The sequence below is a fragment of the Ictalurus punctatus genome, chromosome 12 (assembly GCF_001660625.3).
Source record: "Ictalurus punctatus breed USDA103 chromosome 12, Coco_2.0, whole genome shotgun sequence".
Taxonomy (NCBI): Eukaryota; Metazoa; Chordata; class Actinopteri; order Siluriformes; family Ictaluridae; genus Ictalurus; species Ictalurus punctatus.
The window spans coordinates 2957619-2972126 of NC_030427.2; the positions used below are offsets into that span (position 1 = coordinate 2957619).

Below are 14508 nucleotides of genomic sequence, written 5' to 3' on the forward strand. Positions count from 1 at the left end.
GAAAGAGCCAGGCTTCCAATTTCTGTGGAAAACCAGAGACTCCCTTTCATTTTGTAAGCAAATGTTAACTGCTTTGCTACAAAAGCACAAAAGAAGGAAATCTGCTCTGTCCAAGCTGTCGCTTTCCGGCTGTTCCTGGAGGAGCTGATCCTACAGTGATGACAACCGGTCAGTTATTAAAGCAAAGTTCAAAACTGCTAGCTTGTTTCTGCCCGGTCTCGCACCAGGGACATTTTGCGTGTTAGGCACACATGATAACCACTACACTACAGAAACCATGACAAAGGTGTGAGTCGGCTCTTCCCTACAGTCTGCTGATGAGAAGAGCACATACTTAAACTTTTGTTCAGCAAGGTTGAACTGCCTATTGTGGCATTGGTGGTATAGAGGTGAGCATAGTTGCCTTCCAAGCAGTTGACCCGGGTTCGATTCCCGGCCAATGCACGGATTCTAACTCGGAGCCTCTGGAGCTGCTTTATGGTAGTTGGCACAAAAAGAAGGAATCATCTACCTGAAAATTAATGGGTCAAGAGAATGTGCCATAGGCTTCTCTGCAGGCCTCCCACAACTCTTTCTGCTTCCAACTTGAATTCTTAGTGCTTCTTTGCTGTTTGTAAACACAGCATTATCCAACAGGGCACGTTTGACCCGTGAACAGGGGCGAAAATGTTAGAAAATGCCGTCTCTCCGTGTCTGTCTTTTGTTAGCGACAAGCTAGCATGCAAACTGTGATGAGAGGTGTACATTTTCCACAATCAGCCATCTATATAGTCAATGTTTTATATTTTATAAGCAAATATGTCTATATGCTGATTGGTCTTAAGCAGCGTTGTCCAATCTTCAGCTTTTCGTTCCAATCTAGCAGGAGCCACACCTGATTCCAATTGTTGGATCCGCTGATCTTGGCTTTCAATAGACTAAAGTGTGGCTTCTGCTTGGTTAGAATGACAACCTGCAACCACACTGGCCCATTCTGGAGAAGACTGGACAACCCTTATCTAAAGCAAATAAAGACCGTGGTCAGTGCCACTTTGTGAGTTCTGAATCCGTCATGCCGACTCAACGTCACTCGATGAACAGGGAAGGAACTGGTAGATGAGAAGACTTCCCACTGTTGACGAATGGCGATTTCAAGTTGAGGGTGCGTTTGCATTGCGTTTTCCCGCTTGGAGGTGGGGAATTACAAGTCGCTACCTCGTGTCAAGCGCATCAGTACTCTTGTCTTCTTGATGAAGGAAAGAGCCAGGCTTCCACATTTAGTGGAAAAGCAGAGATTGCCCGTGATATTGCAAGCAGCTGTTATCTGCCTTGCTACAAAAGCTCAATGGAAGGGAAACCGCTCCCAGCCTTTTTCGGGCGTAGACCTCTTGCTGATAGGTGAACTTGGCGACCAGTACTTTATGGAAAATTTTCCAGTCACGCACAGAGTCTTATTGAGCAACGAAAGAGCCAGGCTTCCATTTTCTGTGGAAAACCAGAGACTCCCTTTCATTTTGTAAGCAAATGTTAACTGCTTTGCTACAAAAGCACAAAAGAAGGAAATCTGCTCTGTCCAAGGTGTCGCTTTCCGGCTGTTCCTGGAGGAGCTGATCCTACAGTGATGAGTGTTAGGCAAACGTGATAACCACCACACTACAGAAACCATGACAGAGCTGCGCTTCCGCTCTTGCCTATGGTCTGCTGATGAGAAGAGCACATACTTAAACTTTTGTTCAGCAGAGTTGAATTGCCTAGCATGGCATTGGTGGTATAGAGGTGAGCATAGCTGCCTTCCAAGTAGTTGACCTGCGTTTGATTCCTGGCCAATGCACGGATTGTAACTCGGAGCTTCTGGAGCTACTTTATGGTAGTTGGCACAAAAGGAAGGAATCACCTATGTTGTGGATAAAAATGACATGAAATAAACACGAGGGAGATTGAGTATGAGTAAAAATGTAATTTTATTGGTAATTCACAGGACGGGTGGGTGCGTAGTCTGGAGGAGAGTAAGAGGGGGAGGAAAATGGGGTGCGTCCTGGGGACATGGGGAAATCAGGGTGGGTGAAGTGAGCGGACCACTGAGAGTCGGGCGGACTGGTGGGTGAGAAGAGGGACGGATGGTCGGGGCCCGGATCGGAGAAGACAACATCATCATCCTCGGATTGGAAGCTGGAGGGGGGTTCTGGGTCTGACTGGGTAGAAGCGTCAACACGCACGTTCGTGGGGCAGATTCTGTACCGAAGAAGAGGGGGGAACCCCGGATCTCCATTCTTAGGGGGGGTGCGGCGAAGATAGTTAAGTAGCATCATGATATCAGCAGTGAGATGCACAAGCTGGTAATGAGTATCCAGATCCAGGTCCAAACCCTGATCCAGGTCCAGTAACGGAGAGAGAGGGGACTGACGACGGGCACCGGCACCTAGACACATAGAAGCGGGATTAGGCGGATTGGAATTACGAGCAATTTAAGAGCAGTAATAGGAAAAAAGTCAAAAAGAAGTGTACGAGCTGAGGAGTGCTAAAAACACACACCCACACACACACTCGTACAGTCAAGACACAACATACATACACACACATGAATAACTTTAATAATATCTTATAGTAATAGAGAAACTCTATAAAAAACAGAATAGTAGGATATGCAGGACAGTAGAACTGTAATGATATTAAGAAGTTGGAAGTACAGTAAACCGCTTTTCAAGTAGTATAAATATATATAAAATAAGAAATATAGTGCAAATATGAAAATAAATTATAAATGAGAAGTACGGGAAAAAAAGGAAAATATAACTTACTCATGATTCAGATGGTGAAGATTCTCGTCTCGCAAGGAAAGCCTTAATTTTTAGAGAACCATGAAGAAAGCCAGTTATAAGGGTGGCTGCCCCCCCCCTCGAGATAACGATAAGACCAAGGTCCCTCCCGGTTGTTTAGTCGTCTTGCTTACGTCATTTTTATTACCTAGGGAAATGGGAATCATGGTTTCTGAAGACCTAGGTAAGGGAGAACCCTGGTTTTTGAAGACCTAGGTAAAAGAGAACCCTGGTTTTTGAAAACCTAGGTAAATAGAAACACTGGGTTTTTGTTTCCTGGGTTGTTGGAAATGCCTGAGTTCTGATTTTATGTGTAAAGTAAAACCCCGGGTTTCAATTCTATGGGTAAGTGAAATAGGCCTTTTCTGGAAACCTATGGGTTATCTAGTGTGTAAGTACAGTATAAATACTGGAGCTTAAGCTCAGGGTAGGGGGATCACTTTTGAGAATTCTCATCGGTGTGGATCTCGTGTGGTGGAATGGAACAATAAAGCTGGACCCTTGCTTCTTCTCACTCACGGCTGGTGTGTTTTTTCTATCTCCAACTGGGCTCAGAGGTAGATGTGAGTATTGGCTTCTAAGTTGAGTTTTAAATGTTTTTGGGTAATAGGCTAAATTCGAGCCAACATTTGGCGACCCAGATGGGACTGGGCTAAGATCTATATGTCTGGAATCTCTCCCGTGGGACTTCGCTCTCTAAGCAACAGACAGGCCGTATAGGAAAGGCATTGCAGACGCCTGTTATTTCAAAGCTCTGTTTTAGTGGTCTGTTGTTACGATTGAGAAGCCCCGGGGTGGGAAGAAAGACTAAGTGGGTCTCCAAAAGAACCTGGAGTGAGTGAGAAGAGGTAAGAGAAGTATAGATTATAGAATGTACTTTTTTAATTGTAATAAAGAAATGGTATATGTGTTGTGTGAGTGAAAGTCCTGCAATACCGCTGGAGGAGGTAGAAAAAAGGTAGAAAAAAAAGAGAAATAGAGAAATTCTCCAGGGCTGGGATAGAAAGCAGGTGGAAAAATGAGGCCTCAGACCCCAGATACCGGCTACTAGACTAGACTAGCAGTCTAGTGGCGGCTGCATTGGTGGGGACCCCTAATACCGCTGGAAAAGGATTAGATAAAAGATAGATAGATTAGATTCCAGGGCTGGATAGAGAGGGGAATAAATCCTGGGCCCAGGTCCGGGTCGTGCAATACAGCATGCCCGGTGTATGAATGGAATATGTACTAACAAATGTGTGTGCTTATAATGTATGTGCTTATAATATGAGTGCAGTGTGAGAGCGTGTGAGTTTTGGAGACAGGGAAAATGTATTTATTAGTGCTCTGAACATGAGCTCCATACCTGTATTGGATAAGTGGGATAAGATTCAGAGAAAAGAATTTTTGTTTTGGAGAAAGTTGGATTTAATTTGTATGACTGTAAGCTTCATGCATACGGAGCTGGTTTGGAGGTGCTTTATACTTTGAAAACTTAATGTAGTAAAATAAGTGTAATAATGTGGAATACAATGTGTGTATGTGAGCTTGCCTGCGTTGTTGATAGAAAGGGGGGGTGTATGTGTGTGTGTTCCTGTCCGTTCTTATCTGTGCGTCTGTGTGGAAGGACAAGGGAAAAAAAAAAAAAAAAAAGGGGAAAAAGGTAAGACAATTCGGTGTGTGTGAATTCTTCAGAGTAATGCGGAGCATTGTGAGATATCTTGCGGACTTTGAATATTTCAAATCCTGTACATACGTTCGGTGAGTAGCTAGACTGTGTGTGTGTAATAATTAATTTAATATCCATAACTGCTGTATAAGTGGAAAAAATAAAAATAAAAATGATATTAATATGTAAGTATATATATATATATATATAAATATATGCATATTTTAGAGCATGCACGCCAATGGTACATATTTTAGACATCTGTACGACTGCCCATTGGGTAAATAGGAATTACTAGACCTGTAATATATAACAACATATTCCCAGATTGTGTGATCCAGGAACAGGAAAACTGAAGGTGGGAGAAAAGTGTATATTGTCGGGCCATTATTGAGAAATGAGTGAGTTAGTCCATTTGGACCCTTTATTTTTATGCTATAAATTACGAATGTGATGTCTAGGTAAAAGCCCCAAAAAATGAGAGTAATAATATATTGTTTTTGCGGAAGCTGCCACAAGGCCTAGACGGGGGAGGAGGTTCCTAACTCAGGACGGAGAAAGTAGGCGGCTGCGGCATCCACAGGGACACAATGGAGCCCGCGTGAAAGAGATACAAAACGATGCAGGAGTAAGTGAAATTTTGTCCTGGTTAAAACGGGGGGCTCAAAAAGACGGTGCGGGGATATGGCGCAGTGTGGAAGGGTTGTGTATAGCCCCAGTCAGCCTCCTCCCATGCTTGATCAAAGACGCCCATGGCGTGGATCATGTCAATAAGACTGAAATGATCCGGAAAATCCGTCAGGAATGGTGGTCCCCTCAGCTGGCCTCACAAGTGAACCAAATGGTAAATGTATGTGCTGTGTGCATCAACCACAACGTGCGAAAGAACCTCACCACCCCCTTAGGACATATTCCCCCGCCGACGGGACCGTTTCGGCATCTAATGATGACTCATATAGATATGGGAGCGGAGTTACAGGTGGATGGGAAACGCTTCCTTCTGGTAATAGTGGACCGCTTCAGCCGGTGGGTGGAGGCGACTGCTACTTCTGGGGAAGATGTGGAGTCCGCTAAATTTTTATGTTGTGAGGTCATACCTCGATTCGGTATCCCTGATTTTTTGAGTTCAGACAATGGCAATGGCAAGAATGTTACATCGGCCTTGAAGATTGATCATAAGCTAGGATGTGTATATCTTCCTGAGTCCCAAAGCACGATGGATCCAGGGTACCGCACCCTAACTAATAAATTGGCAAAAATATGCGATGAATCACACCTAAACTGGGTCCAAGCCTTACCACTGGCATTGATGAAGATACGATCACAAATCAATCGTATGACGCACTTGACTCCTCATGAAATGCTCACTGGGCGCCCAATGCCTATGGCGTACACCAAAGGTCCATACATAGAGCCGTCTGAGGCTCAATTGGAGGGCGAAATGCAGGATTATATGCGAATCCTCACTCGAATTCACAGACAGTTATATTCACAGGTTAGAGAAGCAATCCATGGTGGGGACGGGGTAAGGGAGGATGTACGTTTAGTAGCACCCGGGGATAAAATACACATTCGTATGTTTAAGAGGAAAAGCCCCCTCGGGGCACGTCGGGAAGGACCCTTCACTGTGGTCGCTGTAACAGCCTCGGCTGTGAGAGTTGAAGAGAGAGATCATTGGTACCACCTGAACCAGTGCATCTGGGCCGGAGCAGGTACGGGACGGGGAGGACCAACAACCCCGGGCCCTGCCACTACAGGGCAGCCCATGGAGGCGGAGGTGTTAACTGACAGCGACTCGGATACCTCATTTATGGGTCCGGCCTACGGCACTCGAGCCCAGGCTAAACGACGGGCTGTTGACAGGTTGGATAGACCGGCCCAGTCGGATGCCGGTAGCTCAACAGGCTCTTCGTTCCTCTCCTCTCCATACGATGATATTGACCCTGTTACCTCCCCCCGAGCTGAAGCGGGAGACGTAGCTTCCGTCCCGCTGGTAACCCCACCAGAGGCAGAATTGTTATCAACACTCGCCACTCTCTGGCAATCTGATAACCTTGATGACCCCATGCCTATGAGCACTGTTGATTTGGATATACTGCAGGACCTTGAGGTACAGTTAAGAACACCCCCCGTCCCCGTGCCCCCTGAGCTCCGGTCTCCGTAGGGATCTTTACACACTCCCCTACCATTGGGTCGAGAGAACACTGGTAGAGTAGCTGGGGGGGGGGGGGGGGGGCGCCTTATACCACAGGGCTAAAGAGTTCCTGTTTAGACCAGAGGGTGATGTTCGGAGGAACACACCGTCATTGTATAATTACTGATCATAATCTAGACTGCGTACAGTCCTATATATAGATTGTGACGGGTCAATAGCTTGCGTACCTTTAACGGTAATTGGAAGTCGGTATGATTCCATGTTTGTAAACTGAATGGGAACGTTATCTAAACCACTGAGCGCGCGAGAGAGGGAGAGAGCGCGTGCGAGAGATTTCTGTTTTTACCCCTTTTTTCCAATCCTTTATCTTACGCTCTACATTAAAATCGAAGTGATTCAATATATATATATATACGTGGATATATTCCTGTAAAAATTAAAATCAATCAGCATGTCTTGATGTTAACAGTCCGAAGAGAACTTTAATAATAGTTTATGTGGTGTGTATTGTGCCACTTAGTTTCTTCTGCACAGACGTCTTTATCTTTGCCTGACTAATGATAAAATTGATCAGCTGACATGTGAACCTGTTCGTTTTGAGTGATATTAATAAAAAAAAAAAAAAACCCTGAAAAGTAAAACCGACCCGAGGTAACAGTCTCAGGCTGATCACAATGTGGTCTGTATCAGGCTAGGTCACATCCTCCCTGTTGAGATAATGTTGAGCCTAAACATTTGGTATTAGAGAGCAGTCTACCTTCATGAACTGACTCGCTAAGAAGAGCTGGAGTAACCATAATTAATTTATATATGGGTATGTGGCTATACAATATCTTAAGCAGTGTAAGTGCGAATTCTTCTGGCGTGTGGTATTTGTGTTGTATAATGCTGAATAATTTCTGCATGTTTTCTCTTTAAATGCTGTGTATATGTCCAATGATAAGTAATTAGTAAGATCAGATGGCAGTAGTAGTCTGCACATTTTAAATTCTTTATAATGTGTTGTACGCCTGTTACAGATGTGATATCTGGATCAGTAACATTAAAATAAGGTGATGATTTGATTACTTACTTTTGCAGACATGTTGTGCCGATATGAGTTTGGGAGGTAGTTTAATTACGGTCCCTTTACAATAGTGTAGTTTGAAGTGTTTTTTCCTGAACCGTAGATTGGTAAATAGAGTAGTTATGCAAATATATATATATATGTGTGGGTGTGTATATGTATACACATATGTGCTATATGGTGTGCTATGGATATGTCATATAAAGTATACGAGTTACAATACTTAATAATACAAAGCAGTGGTCACAAACTCGAGAACCTGTGAAGTGAATTGAATTGACAATATGTTATACAGCAGCTGAAAACTGATAAAAACTGAGAGCTGTGAACTGGATGCAGGTGTGGTATTTTTATGTGTGTGTGGTCTGGGAATTGCGGTCCATGGCAGCCAGCCATGTTTGTGGACCGCAGTGAAGGATGGGAAATGTGGTTTGTGATATGAGTAGATTTAACACTACCTCAATATGGTCAAATACAGTTTAAATGAAATGGATAAAATTATAGGGCGAATCTTATGCTTCTTACAATTGTGCATTCAGCCAAGATGATAAATTTTATTAGACTAAGTTAAATACATATTCACATTCCCATTGAGCAACATTTAAATGTCATGTATGAAGGATCTGAGTGATATTTTGAGTACAGTATTTTGATACAGTTATAAATTAATAAGAAACAAAATGCATGTACATGCATGTATACCATTTAGACTACAGACTAGTGCTGTACACATAGAACCAACTTCACTAGGTTGTTTTGAATGTAAATTAGTGGGATAAAAGTGGTTAGAGGACTGTAAATGCATATCTAGATCTCAACCTCAGTTACTCTATATTAGTTCTATCTTATTGGGATTATCACTCGTTAGCACAGATGGAATATTAATATGTTCGGGTAGTGTGCACCACAAATTTTCAGACTAAAGGAATTTTGTTTTCCTTTCTCAATATCTTTCTGGTAAATGAAAAACAGGAAGGGATAAGAATGTATCCTTGTCAATTGGGTTTGTACTTTTAAAAATAAATGGACTAGAACTATTTTACAGGGATAACTATACATGAGAGTGGAAAACCCCTTTAAGAGAGGTGTTATTCGTTTGATTAGAGCAGTGGGGATTACTTTAGTAAAATTTTTAAATGATTCGATAGACCAACTTTATTTAGTCTCTGCAGCAATATTTCCTGATTCACTGTGTTGAGAGCCTCTTCTAAATCAACAGACAGGGAAGTGCAGAGGGAACCGTGACATTGTTTTAAGACTTTCAAAACAACAGTTGTGCTGATATGTTTGTATGACCTTAGACTTCTTGCAGACTGATAACATGTGAACGGTTTACTGAAAAAAGCTTTCTACAAGGGACATAGGCGAGGAGGCCGTGTTATTGGATTGTAATGATCTAATATAGTTGGATGTCCCCGATTTAATGTAATAAATAAATAAGAAAACTGATTTCCAAATTTCTGGTATAACCCCATTGTCTAATGAAAGATTAAAATGATAAATTGAAAGAGATGAAATAATAGTTTAGAAATACAGACTCCACACAATCAGGGCCTTGTGATGTGTTTATATCGAACTTGAGTGATCTGTAAACATCACAAGTCTTAACACGTTAAAAACTGAACTCCTCATATCGAATTGTTTTTAATAGCTTCCTGCGTTATTAAAATCAGGGTATAGTAAATCACGATAAATATTCACTGTTTTAAGGACCAGATCTGATGCATAAATTGGACATTTAATGATGGGTTTTGCAGTTGTGTGTTCCCAGTTGTCTGTCTCCAGTTTCCAAGTACTATTGCCCTGTAAACAATATCTTGAAAGGACATGCCCACTTAGTCTAGCATTATTACAGCAAGCTGTGATAACAGAAGTGATGAGTTTTGCGATACAACCAACCCACCCAGTAACCATTATTTATAGTATGATGTATATAGAATATATATATATATATATATATATATATAAGATGTCCCAATTGTAACCTGTAACGGTAATTCCACTCCACATGATATTATTATTGATCAGCGCTTTTTCCAAATGACTGCATGTGAGAGCTCAAGGCCGTTATTCCTCTTAACAATTCCTAAATCGGTAGTACACCTGGAAGCGTCTCTTCGGGGGCTGTGGGCTCCCCTGTGGTGTACTCCTCTGTGGTCATAGACTCCCTTGCACGCTCCCAAGGCCGTCAGGACATGATTGGGGTCATCCTCCGCCCCATAAAAGCACAACAAATGTTCCTGGACGTTATCAAGTATGGTCTGCAGTAGATCACTGATTGCTTACTAAAGGACAACATCCTGAGATCCGGGTGTTCTTTGGACAAGCCTGACATTGAATGAACTTATGCTTTGCACCTGAACTATGGCTAGCAAACAATAACAAAGACTGTGTCTTACATGTGACTGAAGGGGTTGGGTGCTGCTGGGGGGGGTCCCGGCTCAGGAGAATGGGGCGCTTACAGGGCTGAAATTTATGTATTGAAAACAATGGATTTGGTGGCACAAGGATTGCCAGGCTGGAGATGCTCTCTTAGTGCAGATCATTGGGAAAATTGCTCTCTCACACATCGATCTTACGTTTATCACACCAGGTCATTTCTATTTTGAAAGAACATGATATGGGGATATGGGGTTAATCGATGTGCCACCCGAACTAAAATTCTTAAACCTGTTAGTGTGCCTAACTCACCAACTGTAAGTGTTGTAGTGGTGTCATTAATTCTGTGGAGCCAGTCACTGAGAACACTCACGATTGCCCAGCCGAAATTTGTATTTCGTTGAGCTTAAAAGTTTTGGGTCTGAAATTTCACAAACATTATGAACACCCTGTTCTGCCCAATTGGCTGAATTGAAGTCTATCACTAAAGAATGCAACCTGGTTAAGGGTAGAATTGTTAAAAAATATATATATATATAATAAAAAATAAATAAAAAATAATATAAATACTGACGTTTAGGCCCATGGATTGTGTCGTCTGTTTGGAGTTGTTTGAATGCAATGAGGTTCTAGGAAACAATTGAAACGGCACTTATCGAACAAATAGTTTAATTGAATTCTGACTGCACTTCTTGCTGTATGTATTACAGCTGCCCCTGATCTTAGCCTCAGAGGGGGAAGGTAGAGGAATGATCTCTGTACTTGCAGGCAACGATGGAGGGTCACCTGAAGTGTGCTCAAGATTATTTATTATTTTTTTCCTTGACCAGGGATAGGTCTGGCATACCCTGATGTGTGTTGGATACAATTTGTGCTGATACTAAACGTATTTCGGTAGATGCTCTACCTCTTGCACTAATGACCTATCACATGCAGACTAACAGCAATATGTATCTAACACCGCATGAAATGCTTATGGGTCGACCCATGTCTGTGTCTGTTCCTTATGATGGACGGCCGCTGGAGTAAATGCAGATGAATCGAAAAACATATATAAGACCACTAACTATTATGTATGGAGCTATCTATTCACAGGAACACAGCTAAGTGCAGTGTTATCAGTGTTATGTGTGAGGCGTCACCGCCTCAACGGGGGGAGGTGTTCGGAGGTGTTCACCCGGAGGTGGGAGTCCCGGAGCCGCGAGAAAATGCTGACTATGAGAATGCTGCCTACAGGGCAGCAGCGGACTAGAACATGCAACCCCTGGAGGATGCTCAATCCTCCAATGACGAGATGGTGGGGAACACGTGAAGGTCCGGTACGAAGCGTCAACGGGGGGTCTGCTCTGTGGCAGACAGGATGAGAAGATGTGAAGATCCATACCCTGGGTGTACGTGCTAGCCTAACCTCTCCCCAAAGGGTGGCTCTCTACAGTACGTAAAGTGCTTGAGCTGAAGACAACCAGCATATAGAGAGATACAGATACTGCATACAACAGACTGTCAAGTATTGTTATAAAATGTTATAAAATGTTTGTGATGTGACGCAATCAGGCACAGAAAAGTATAATGGTGCTGCCGAGCACATAGTGCTGGCAGGGTGGGAATTTTTCCCTTGTAGGAGGTTTTTTCGCCCACCCCTGACTGCGAAAGACTGGGGTTTGGTTTTTGATTGGAAGCAAGAATCTGCAGGTCCCGACAAATACAAAACGTACGGCGGTAGTAGTAGTAATGAATGATTAGGGAAACTCAGTTAATCACACTTATAATCAATGTATGGTATAATCAAAGTAGTTAGATTCAAAATGATATATATATATATATATATATATATATATATATATATATATATATATATATAAAAGGAGAAGTAAGTTAAGGGTTAAAAGTTATAACGAGGTACATCTACGCTTAATTAAAGTATTGTATGAGGCTTCATTCGTGTGGTGGAATGGAACAATAAAGCTGGACCCTTGCTTCTTCTCACTCACGGCTGGTGTGTTTTTTCTATCTCCAACTGGGCTCAGAGGTAGATGTGAGTATTGGCTTCTAAGTTGAGTTTTAAATGTTTTTGGGTAATAGGCTAAATTCGAGCCAACACCTACCTGAAAGTAAATGGGTCAACAGAATGTGCCATAGGCTTCTCTGCAGGCCTCCCACAACTCTTTCTGCTTCCCACTTGAATTCTTAGTGCTTCTTTGCTGTTTGTAAACACAGCATTATCCAACAGGGCACGTTTGACCCGTGAACAGGGGCGAAAATGTTAGAAAATGCCGTCTCTCCGTGTCTGTCTTTTGTTAGCGACAAGCTAGCATGCAAACTGTGATGAGAGGTGTACATTTTCCACAATCAGCCATCTATATAGTCAATGTTTTATATTTAATAAGCAAATATGTCTATATGCTGATTGGTCTTAAGCAGCGTTGTCCAATCTTCAGCTTTTCGTTCCAATCTAGCAGGAGGCACACCTGATTCCAATTGTTGGATCCGCTGATCTTGGCTTTCAATAGACTAAAGTGTGGCTTCTGCTTGGTTAGAATGACAACCTGCAACCACTCTGGCCCATTCTGGAGAAGACTGGACAACCCTTATCTAAAGCAAATAAAGACCGAGGTCAGTGCCACTTTGTGAGTTCTGAATCCGTCATGCCGACTCGACGTCACTCGGTGAACAGGGAAGGAACTGGTAGATGAGAAGACTTCCCACTGTTGACGAATGGCCATTTCAAGTTGAGGGTGCATTTGCATTGCGTTTTCCGGCTTGGAGGTGGGGAATTACAAGTCGCTACCTCGTGTCAAGCGCATCAGTACTCTTGTCTTCTTGATGAAGGAAAGAGCCAGGCTTCCACATTCAGTGGAAAAGCAGAGATTGCCCGTGATATTGCAAGCAGCTGTTATCTGCCTTGCTACAAAAGCTCAATGGAAGGGAAACCGCTCCCAGCATTTTTCGGGCGTAGACCTCTTGCTGATAGGTGAACTTGGCGACCAGTACTTTATGGAAAATTTTCCAGTCACGCACAGAGTCTTATTGAGCAACGAAAGAGCCAGGCTTCCAATTTCTGTGGAAAACCAGAGACTCCCTTTCATTTTGTAAGCAAATGTTAACTGCTTTGCTACAAAAGCACAAAAGAAGGAAATCTGCTCTGTCCAAGCTGTCGCTTTCCGGCTGTTCCTGGAGGAGCTGATCCTACAGTGATGACAACCGGTCAGTTATTAAAGCAAAGTTCAAAACTGCTAGCTTGTTTCTGCCCGGTCTCGCACCAGGGACATTTTGCGTGTTAGGCACACATGATAACCACTACACTACAGAAACCATGACAAAGGTGTGAGTCGGCTCTTCCCTACAGTCTGCTGATGAGAAGAGCACATACTTAAACTTTTGTTCAGCAAGGTTGAACTGCCTATTGTGGCATTGGTGGTATAGAGGTGAGCATAGTTGCCTTCCAAGCAGTTGACCCGGGTTCGATTCCCGGCCAATGCACGGATTCTAACTCGGAGCCTCTGGAGCTGCTTTATGGTAGTTGGCACAAAAAGAAGGAATCATCTACCTGAAAATTAATGGGTCAAGAGAATGTGCCATAGGCTTCTCTGCAGGCCTCCCACAACTCTTTCTGCTTCCAACTTGAATTCTTAGTGCTTCTTTGCTGTTTGTAAACACAGCATTATCCAACAGGGCACGTTTGACCCGTGAACAGGGGCGAAAATGTTAGAAAATGCCGTCTCTCCGTGTCTGTCTTTTGTTAGCGACAAGCTAGCATGCAAACTGTGATGAGAGGTGTACATTTTCCACAATCAGCCATCTATATAGTCAATGTTTTATATTTTATAAGCAAATATGTCTATATGCTGATTGGTCTTAAGCAGCGTTGTCCAATCTTCAGCTTTTCGTTCCAATCTAGCAGGAGCCACACCTGATTCCAATTGTTGGATCCGCTGATCTTGGCTTTCAATAGACTAAAGTGTGGCTTCTGCTTGGTTAGAATGACAACCTGCAACCACACTGGCCCATTCTGGAGAAGACTGGACAACCCTTATCTAAAGCAAATAAAGACCGTGGTCAGTGCCACTTTGTGAGTTCTGAATCCGTCATGCCGACTCAACGTCACTCGATGAACAGGGAAGGAACTGGTAGATGAGAAGACTTCCCACTGTTGACGAATGGCGATTTCAAGTTGAGGGTGCGTTTGCATTGCGTTTTCCCGCTTGGAGGTGGGGAATTACAAGTCGCTACCTCGTGTCAAGCGCATCAGTACTCTTGTCTTCTTGATGAAGGAAAGAGCCAGGCTTCCACATTTAGTGGAAAAGCAGAGATTGCCCGTGATATTGCAAGCAGCTGTTATCTGCCTTGCTACAAAAGCTCAATGGAAGGGAAACCGCTCCCAGCCTTTTTCGGGCGTAGACCTCTTGCTGATAGGTGAACTTGGCGACCAGTACTTTATGGAAAATTTTCCAGTCACGCACAGAGT

At 43.1% G+C, this 14508-nt stretch overlaps 2 non-coding genes across 2 annotated transcripts; both read left to right on the plus strand.

Moving 5' to 3' along the window:
• The first annotated feature begins 372 nt into the window (after positions 1-372).
• On the plus strand, positions 373-444 carry trnag-ucc (transfer RNA glycine (anticodon UCC)). The gene has a single exon. It is a non-coding gene; the product is annotated as a tRNA-Gly (tRNA).
• A 13007-nt stretch (positions 445-13451) lies between these two features.
• On the plus strand, positions 13452-13523 carry trnag-ucc (transfer RNA glycine (anticodon UCC)). The gene has a single exon. It is a non-coding gene; the product is annotated as a tRNA-Gly (tRNA).
• Positions 13524-14508: the final 985 nt, after the last annotated feature.